General features: G+C 44.1%; 1 pseudogene; it reads left to right on the top strand.

Annotated features, from left to right (window-relative positions):
- The first annotated feature begins 201 nt into the window (after nt 1-201).
- On the top strand, nt 202-2,204 carry LOC148873831 (feruloyl CoA ortho-hydroxylase F6H1-3 pseudogene; annotated as a pseudogene).
- The last annotated feature ends 8,350 nt before the right edge of the window (nt 2,205-10,554 follow it).

Raw genomic sequence — 10,554 nt, 5'->3', positions numbered from 1 at the left:
ATGAGAAGAAAATTTCAAGTATTAACAAACTAAAAGTTGGTAAGAATATCCTATAAATACCACTACCACTCCGCCCATAGGCCACACCATACATTGCACTGCTATACAGAGGCTATCCTCCATCTAACCATCTGGCAACCTTCTTAGCTTCCATTCTCCATTCCCCCTGTTAGTTCCGGCCCCATAAGCCATAATTGAATCATGGCCCGTGTGGTTTCTGACGCATGGGATATCACCGAGTTCGTTATCGACAAAGGCAACGGAATGAAGGGCCTCTCAGAGATGAGGCTACCCTATGTGCCTAAACAGTACATTCAACCCATTGAGGAGAGGTTGGATATGGACACCGTTGTCACTCAAGACTCTATACCCATTATTGACATGTCCATGTTGGATGATCCTCAGGTGGATGATTCCATCTGTGATGCCGCTGAGAATTGGGGTTTCTTTCAGGTCATCAACCATGGCGTTCCTCTCGAGATTCTTGACGATGTGAAGCAGGCAACCCATCGCTTCTTTGGATTACCGGCCAACGACAAGTTGAAGTACTCCAAGGAGAACTCTTCCACAAATAATGTCCGATATGGAACCAGCTTCATCCCTGGAGCAGAACGGGCTTTGGAGTGGAAAGATTTCCTCAGCCTCTTCTACACTTCGGACCTCTGCATTTTGGCCCCCAGAGTGCAAGTAATTAATATATCCCACTTTTTGGCTCTATTAATAATTAGTTATGATGAAATTATATATTATGCTTGCATGCATGGTTCAATTCATTGATTTCTTTAATAATTCTCATTAATATTAATTGCAGTATATATGTATGAATCAGGGATGCAGCACTCAAGTACATGAACACGTCCGAACCACTTATCAAGCGCCTGTTGGAAGCTCTGATGACAAGGCTGAACGTCAAGGAGATTGACGAAAGCAAAGCTTCACTCTTGATGGGATCAAAGAGGATTAATCTTAACTATTACCCAATTTGTCCAAACCCAGAGCTCACTATTGGAGTTGGCCGCCACTCCGACGTCTCAACCCTGACTATCCTCCTACAAGATGATATCGGCGGACTGTATGTGCGAAGGATCAAAGGTGATGGCTGGATTCATGTCCCACCTATTAGTGGGGCACTGGTCATCAATATCGGCGATGCTCTGCAAATTTTGAGCAAATGGAAGCAGTAACCGAGTGTCAGTACCCATCTTTGTGAACCCACGGCCCAAAGACATGATAGGTCCGTTGCCGGAAGTGCTGGAGAGTGGGGAGAAACCAGTGTACAAGCGAGTTCTATACAGCGACTGTTGGTGAAGATGGGGTCACTGTAACTTAGGAGGAGAAGCTCTGAGGCGTGTATGAAGACACTGTCTTTAGAACGTTATTTGCCCCCACTCAGTTTTACTGAGTTTGCTGTTGGGTTATAGGCAAATTCGTTCCTAGGATACAACAGAGCCTTGGGCGAGAATCTGCAACCAGCAAAGTTGAAGAGTCTCCAAAGAAACCTTCTGTGAGACTGTAGCAGACCGGACAGAGAGAGAGAGAGATAGTGAATTTCGAAATTGTGTTTTTGGAGTCTGATTCATGCTCCTTAAATAACTTGTGAAAAGGTATGAGGAAAAGGTAGGTGCTGGTTTAGAGAAGGCACCTTGAACAGTCACAATTTCAACCATTGTGACTGTTTAAAAAGTTATTAACAGTTGGTGACTGTTAACTTTGAATTGTGCCTCTTGATCACACTCGATCGAATCGTGACCGTTGATCTCATCAATGGTGATCAACGGTCATCAACGTACCAAAACTAAAGCCGCCCATCGCAAGCCACGCGGGTGTGAGCGAAGTGCGAGCAAAGTGCGCCTCTAAAGCGCCTCATTGCACCACACACACGTTCGCACACGCGTGCGTGCGCGTTGCATGGTATCGAATCCCCATACTCTCCTCTACTAATTCTAAGGAGTGTCAGCTCCTATTGAAATATTGAAAACAAAACTTATAATTTTCCAATGTGGGACAAGTTCAAAACTGGGTTTTTGTAAGAGAAAAACTGATTTTTTCAAACAAGTGTACATGTGCAATTTCTCATGTAATTGACCAATCAAACCCATTGGATTTAATCTCTTATGAGATTAAAATCCAACAGCGACTACACTAAGCACTTCTTCAGGAAGGTGCATGATGGGAAGGAAACCCTGGACTTCGCAAAAGCCTGATTTTAATTATTCTGGAAGACTTGTTTCTACAAAACATAATGCATGTGTAAAATTCCAAGAATAAACAACAGGTTGGTAGGAGTTGGATACCTATTTTGCTGGTTCTGGTGAGGGATTTACCATTTAATGTACGTTTTCTTCATTGAAGTATTTTATATGCATTACCAATTTAATCATAAAGAATAATAAAGAAGTATTTGACGATTATGGAAGATTTTAAGAAAAAAGTAAAATAAATTTTCATTCAATAATTTGTTTATAGTGTTGAATTAGCTGTGAAATAGAATGCCAAAAGAAAAAAAAAAAAAAAAAAAGAAAGAAAGAAAGTTAACTGATGAAGGGCACGACTGACATGTAGACGCGATTTGCTCGAGGGGTGACAATTTAGCCAAACAAACCTGGCCTGCAACATTTAGAGCTCAGATGTTCAGCCATCTTGGCCCAAAAACCACCTTGACGTAGAGACACTTCAACACCCAATACAGTTCGGGGCTAAAGAACCGAATTACCAGTTCGGAGCTAAAAAGCCAAAACGCCACATAATCTTCGAAAGGCCTCCTCAACGGACTTCGAATTTCTCGGATCACGATGAGACTCATCCTACCTTCACTTGAATTGGAGGTAGACGATAAACATTATCAACACATTGCTCTCCTTCAAAAATGGGACAGATCTTATCCACATAGCTCGGAGATCCCGGAGCGCTTTCGTAAGGCCCACGAGTACTCCATTATATAAGCACATAAAACCCCAAGGCAAAGGTACGCGTGATTATTTTACTCACTAGCATTCAAGCACTCAAGTATTCAACTCACATCCATAGTATAGTACTAACTTAAGCATCGGACCGACCTCGCCGGGTTAGCTACCCCGGGTTTTCTGATCCACTATTTTGTAGATTGGTCCAACTCGCCTCGTAACTGGAGTTTGGATCGTCTTCCAACTAGGAGTATCTACATTTATATTAAAAATAAACAAAGTTGAAAAATGAAGAAAAAAATCATTTTTCATAAATAACTTACATTTAGTATGCAATTTTACTTTATACAAAAATGAAAGATAAAGAGTGAAAAACTTGAGTAAGAGGACTTGCAAACTTGAAAAAGAATTTGGATTTCCTGCTCACACCCACCTCATATTCATAGCTTGATGCAGCCACACATGGAGAACATTTTGTATTTGGTATATTTTCATTCATGGGTAGATATTCCCAATGTACAGCTACAAGTGTTTCATGGGCAGATGTTCCTAATGTACAGCTGCAAGTGTTGTGAGATGGGTTTGAAGAGAAAATCTAGATTCACTTGAACAATCCACCAAAGCTTATCACAAGTTGTGTATTTTATGTTTTATTCCAAACTTCTTGTGGAGGGGCGGACACCTTAATGCATAGCCTGCCTGGCCCAAACCCTTTGGTTTAATTAAGTGGGATTGGAGATGAAAAAAAAAAAAAACATACTTGGGATTTGACCTTGGTCTTATGGTTTAGGTGTATGTGGATTTAATCTACATGTCTTAATGTTTAATGTTGGAATTGGGCTTCGGGATCTACTGTGAATACAAAGGAGAACCTAACTATGTGACCAATCAAGAAGGAACACGCCAGTGTTCTATATGCATGGAACCCACATGTGGTGTAGATCCCATGTCTATACTAGAACACTAGCACATGTTCACTTGTAATTTGTCATATATCCAGGCTCGGACACTTGTGTTCGCACTGGATCCACACTCTTTAATCCAATTCAACTAATTTATACCTTTACTTTTATTACAAAATTAAGGTTCTGTTTGAAAAGAGTGCAAAAACAAATATAACAAGTGCATTCTGGTCTATGTAAATGCAAAGTCTGCTTAGTTATTTTGCATCTATAAATTTACTTTCTTATCAAATGATTTTTAGTTGTAATGAGTGCAATAAACATGAATCTCAAAATTAAAATATATCTTTTTAATATCATCAACTTTGCTCTCATTTTGGATACAAACATGTCCTGAAATTTGTAAAAACTATGATGACCCCAGTACATAAATACATTCTTACCAAACACTAAAAAAACTGAACCTGAGTACATGTATTAGAAACATCTCCCAATCGTTTTTACAAACATGTCTTGAAATTTGTAAAAACGATTCAATGTGGTGTAAGTGCTAACCAATCCCATCTTGAATAATAAAGTTTAGAATAATTTTATTGGAGTCTATATATATATATATATATATGAAGATCGGGCTTGGGCTTTATATAAAGACAAAGCTTGGGCTCAAGACCTAAACTAGATGATCGGGCTGGGCTGGGCCTCAAGCCTGAATATGTTGCCCCGGCGGTCTACATGATACACGCCGTTTGCTTATCATGGTCATGGCGTTGTCTATTTTTTCCTTTTTTTTTAATCTTTAAATAAAAGAAACAAATTAAAAATTTTTAATCTTTAAATAAAGGCAACAAATTCTTGTACACCATACCAGAGAATTAAAAATTAAAAAACAAAAAAAAAATTTGACTGGGCTTGTGAGCATATATATAAGACCGAAGGCAATACAGAACTTGCAACCCAATATTAGTTGCAAAGGCCAACGCTAATAATATTGTAGATACTTAATAATTTGGTGATACTCGGGATTAGCTGAAGTCAATCTTCGTTATGAATAGAATTTGTAAATTTTATGTTGGTTTGCTTGGTAGCTTAGCAATAAAAAAGATAATACCAGAAATAAAATACATTAATAATGTGTGGTGACCATGTGGGGCGGTTGGTTTCTCCCGGGGAGAGGGAGGGGTTCCACACGAATATCAATCGACGCCCATAAATTAAGTTTTGACATAAGGCAATCACATTCAAATGCATTTGAAAATTTCTAGGTGATGTTTGGCATTATTGTGGTTGGAAGGAGAGGAATTCAGAAATGGAACGAGTTATGAAGGTAGTATAAACCGAGCTGCTTTTAAACACGTCTATCAGGCCCATTTGAGTTATCGGCAATTTTTAGGAGGGTGTTTGGTTTTATGGGCGTTTATTCAATAAATGTTGTTATATATGTGTTATTTCAGCAGTTTCTCTCTCATGTTCTTTTTTATGCATCAAGAATGGAAAGAATGGATTTCGGTTTCTATGCATGCCTTTGGGGAAATTATTTTTTAAAGTTTCCACAAACTATAGGCGTTTTTTCACTATTATGCTAATGTGGTGCCCAGTGGTGCCTAATTGTCATAAACAATTGTAATTATTACCTTCCTCAGTTTTGCAATCAAATAAAATACAAATGTTGAATGAAAAAACATAAATGAAACCAAACACATACTCAATGATCAAGGGCACATGATTGGGTTGCATAGGTCAATTCAAGTCATTGACAAATTCCTTGAGTATTTTGTTCAAAGACACATGGAAGCTCGAGATTAGGCCACATAAATGGGCTTCATCAAACACCATTGTTGATTCCTCCTCAATGATTTTCGAGAAATCACTAATTTCTGAAATTGATGAAAAAACACCAATTTTGGTTCTTTGGTACCATTCATTCTTGCCATGTAAGCCAATTCCTAAGAAATCAGCAATGAATTTGTTTGGTAGTTGATGTAGCGCGATCCGGACACTCCTAGCTGGCAGACACTTAGCTCCTAGCTGGCGACGGACGGTACCTGAGAAGAGGAAGGTGAAGGATTCCCGGGGAGCTCGCCCGGTGGGAATACTCCGATGCTTAAGTTAGAACACTCGAGAAAGCTGTAAAGGATGCAAAGAGAGCTAAGAGTGCAGATGGCGCTAGATCAATAAGATTCAAGATTAATTCAAGATACCTTTGCCCCTTCGACACTGAGGCCTTTAAATGCAGATGTTCTTGTCAAATTGGGCGTATCCGCCACTGGCCTTCTGTCGCAACCGTTATTTGCCAGGGCTGCACAGGTGACTGTTAGAGTATTGCCCAATCGGATGAGAGACACGACTCGGAAAGGATAGAAACGCCACCACCTGTCGAGAGACATGGGTGCAATCTACTGGGCTAGCAGGGACTACGTTGTCAGTCAGGAGACATGATGCAGTTTGACGGGTACGGTCTCATCAGATAAGAAGCTTCCTGAGAACATTGCGTCGCTTAACAGCGAGCTGCTTTGTAGCGAGCTATCCCATAGCGAGCTGCCTTGTAGCGAGCTCCTGGATGTGTCCCGAAGTGATTCCGCTTGAGGTTGCCTTTGGGGCAGTCTTCTTGCCTAAGTATTGGAGTGAACTAATTCTCTCAGCTCGCGAGCTAGGATAGACTTGACTTAGAGTATTCCCTTTCTACATACTGGGGTCTATGAGTTCGCGTTGTAGCGAGCTCATTCCGTGGTGAGCTATAATGTTGCTTATGCTAAGTCACGTCCATGTGTCGCCTTCTTAGGAGGTCGGGTCAAATCACCCTCTATCAATTGCCCCCCACTCCTTGGGCTAAGGATTCTACTTTGGCGCGAGAAGTTCATGGAGTGTGACGGGAGTATTTGACCTGAAATTCAAACTTGATTGACCAATCGCATTAAATACACACGCGGATGTCAGGCAATTTCTAGACTTTTTGAATGCCAAAAAGAGTGCCAAAATGGCTCTCACCTCTGGAAGTCGTGCAGCCAGCATTACCTTAATCATGGAAGACGTGCAGCCAGTCACATTTCTGTTTTAGAAGATGTGCGGTCAGCTTGACTGCGAACTGACATATTCGCCTTAATCTGAGCCGTCGGTTTGTGGGCATAGTGGATGTAAATAGGAGGGCCCTAGTCCTCATTTCCTTCATGCCAACTTGCCTTGCCTTCGGATTCTGAGGTCGCGCCTTCACCTATCTGCTCGAGCTCTTCTCTTGTTCACACCGTCTTTTCGGTTCAACTTTTCCCTGGTGAGTCTTATCACTTTGTTAGCATGTCTAGGTGTCCGTACAACGTCTTTCCCCGGGGCGGTAACCAAGATGACACCCCTTCGAGCTCAGGAGTATATTGGGGGCAGGCTTCGGAGGCTCGGGAGGCCTCTGGCGAGGCAGCTTCCACCTCCCAGGGCAGGGAACCAGATAGTTTTGGTCTTTCCTCCATGTCGATGGAGAGACTTAGGGCCTTGGTTCTTCAATTTAACCTCCCTAGAAACCTCATCTATAGTCTCCCATCCGATGACTATCCTTGGGAACATGGTCACGATGAGATCGTGATCTTCTAAGAGGAGCTCATTGCTAGCCTCCGTCTTCCTCTGCACCCTTTGATAGTGGAGGTATTAAACCACTTTAACGTTACTATAGACCAACTTCACCCCAACTCAATCCGAAATGTAGTTGGGACAATTTCTTTATTTTATGAATACTGTCTTCCTCTTGACCTCAACATCTTCTCCACAATCCTTTCCATCAAGAATGCCTCCCCCGGAGCACCTCCAGAAAGGCATTCCTATTATTTTTCTCCCTGTCCCGACTTCAAGCTCCTGCATGAGCTATAGAATAGGATCCCGGCCTGGAAGTGGGACTATTTTGTAGTTCGCAACCCCGAAGGGTGGCCCTTCACAACCCACTGGCGGGCCGCCATCCAGGATTCGGGTGTTGACTTGGATCCCAAAGTTCGGGAAACGCTGCAATCCTGGACAGCGGTTGTCTTCCATTGGTTGGACTACTTGACCGATGACAAGCTCGCGCAGGCCGGCCTGAGTCCTGTTAGGTTGCCTTTTAGGTTGCACAATGCCTTGTAAAATTTATTTATTTTTATTTTTATTTTTCTTATTTTTTTATTGGACTAATGCCTTGTGATTTTTGGCAGCCAATATGTATGGGGTAGATGCACACCGCCTTCTGTCCAGCAACTAGAAGCGCAGGGCGAAGAGGTCACACCCTGACCGAGCTTCCACCTCTAGGAGCACTGAGTTCGAGGCTGCTGATCCAGCCTTTGTTCCACCACTGCCTGAGGTCCCATTGGTCCCATTCGAGGGAGTAGCCCTGGAAGGTGGCGCAGAAGAGCACAAGGTCCTGGTGCAAGGGCAGTTCCCTTCACCTGAGCAGTCCCACCCCTTCACCTTCCCGCGGTTCCCTACCGGAGAGTGGGAAAGCGTCATTGACTTCACCGTGGCTTCGCGAAGGAGCTGAAATGCAGTCTCCCATGAGGAGATCACCAGCTGGGGAGGGATGGACCCCAAGCAGCTTGCCAAGCTAGCCTCCGCTCACTGCATGGTGGTAAGTGGCTGTTTTTTTCTTCTTTTCCCTTCTTCTCCTTCCTTTTTCTTTTTTGACCTCAACCTTTTGTTGGCAGGTGAACTCCACCATCCACGCCATGGCCCTCCAGACCAACATTCACTCCGGCGACGCTCTCACTCAGAGGTCAACCGTGCAGAAGCTCCAGGGCGAGCTCAACCAGGCCCGAGGTGAAGTCCTTCAAGCTCGAAAGGGGAGCGAGGCCTAGGAACTGCTCGTCCGGGACCAGGAGGCAAAGATCGCCTAGCTATTTGAGGAGAGCGCTCTCGCTACCGGGAGGAGTCGTCGAGGGTGGCAGTAGAGAGGGAGCTTCTTCGCCAGCAGGTTTGGGACTTGGAGTCCACGCTTCAAAATCAGACTCGGAACTTTGACACCGTGGTGGAGGCTGAGCGAGCTAAGGCGGTGTGGGACTTAAAGGACTCCTAGGAGCACCACGACCTCCAGGTGGAGTACTGCTCGAGCTCCTACCGTTCTGGATTTAATCTCTACCGCTGGCTGGTCCAGAAGAAGTTCTCTGGGCTCAACCTTGAGGGCATAACGATGAAGGGTCTGGATCCAGGGACGGCTGACTTGGCGGAGGAGGAGGAGTCTGAATCTCCAGAGGACGACAAGGACGTGGAGGCAGTGGATCCCTGAGGCTGGTTGCTTCTCTTCTTTTTCTTTCTTCTGAGTGAATTCTAGTTGTTCCTGGGTGTTTGGACCCGGTTTTAAATGTTTCTTCTCTTGATGAACTTTCTCGGGCCGTTAGGCCCAATTTTTATTTGTGTTTTGATGAACTTGTCCCGGGCTGTTAGGCGTAGTTTTTTGTTTATAAAAGTTAGTAATGAAATGTTTTTTCTTTTACTGGTAAGTATTGTGTGCTCTTTCCTTTCTGCCGAAGCGATTTTATCACTCGAGCTATTAAAGATACATGCACGAAGTAGGATCCTTCGGTAGTTGTTACCCCGAGCTGTTCCTCCATACTTGGCATAGTCTTATGGTATACCCCGAGGCGGTTATCCTAGTAAGCCCGGGCTATATGTACCTGGGTTAAGTTGGCATAGGTTGTCCCTTATCGGGTCCAACTAGTATACCGAGGCGGGCTACACTTCATAGGATTCATGCCTGAGCTGCCTATGCCCTCGGTATTAATACCTAGCCTTTGCTGATGAAACGGTTAGGTCTTTCACAGTGTCGTGGTCTTAGTTAGCTCGACATTTTAGCCCTTAGGCTAAGGGAGTGACTTATAGTCCACTCTTGGAGTTCGCCCATGCCATGGAGGCGACTGGGTCTTATCGCGCCGAGGTCTATGTTAGCTTGGCATTTTGGCCCTTAGGCTCTAGGAGTGACCCGTGGTCTACTTAGTAGTTCACCCATGCCATAGAGGCAACTGGGTCTTATCACGTCGAGGTCGTTGTTAGAGATCAATACCTGAGGTAACCCAAAGTGGCACACTATACTTTTCCAAAAGAAGTTCTATACATTCTGAGTTGTGATTGTTACGAGAGGTTCGACTCCTACCCACTTAGTGAAATAATCAGTTGCTACCACTAAGAACCTCCTCTAGCTTGTTGCTGGTGGAAACGGTTCGAGTATATCGATCCCCCACTATACGAAAGGCCACGGGCTGGTGAGGCACTTCAGGTTGGCGGCAGGTTGATGGTGGATATTGGCATGCTTCTAGCACTTTTCACACTTTCTAGCGAGCTCAATCGCATCTGCCTTCATTGTTGGCCAATAGTACCCCTGTCGTAGCACTTTTTGGGCGAGGGCCCTGCCCCTCAAGTGTCCGCCGCACAGGCCCTCATGAGTGTCACGGAGCACAAACTCAACTTCGGAAAGTCACAAACAGCGCAGGTAGGGGAGCATGTAGGATCTTCAGTACAGTCATTCGTCTATTATGACGTATTTGGTCACCTAACGCTTTACCCTTTTGGCGGCATTGCGGTCTGCAGGGAGGGTTCCATGTAGCAAGAAGCTCGCGAGCGGATCAATCTAGCTCGGCTTTGCTTGAACAACAGGAGTGACCACCTCTGCCCCCCCCCCCCCCCCCCCCCGAGAATGCTAGGCCGAGGCAGATTCTCTATGTACACGGTTCTCATGGTATTATCATTGGTGCTAGCTAACCGGGACAGGGCGTCAGCCTCAGCGTTCTCCGATTTTGGGATTTGCTTGATGA

This window comes from Nelumbo lutea, chromosome 1 (assembly GCF_056320005.1).
Source record: "Nelumbo lutea isolate HS-2025 chromosome 1, American lotus-T2T, whole genome shotgun sequence".
Taxonomy (NCBI): Eukaryota; Viridiplantae; Streptophyta; class Magnoliopsida; order Proteales; family Nelumbonaceae; genus Nelumbo; species Nelumbo lutea.
This window is presented reverse-complemented; position numbering and strand designations above follow the sequence as displayed.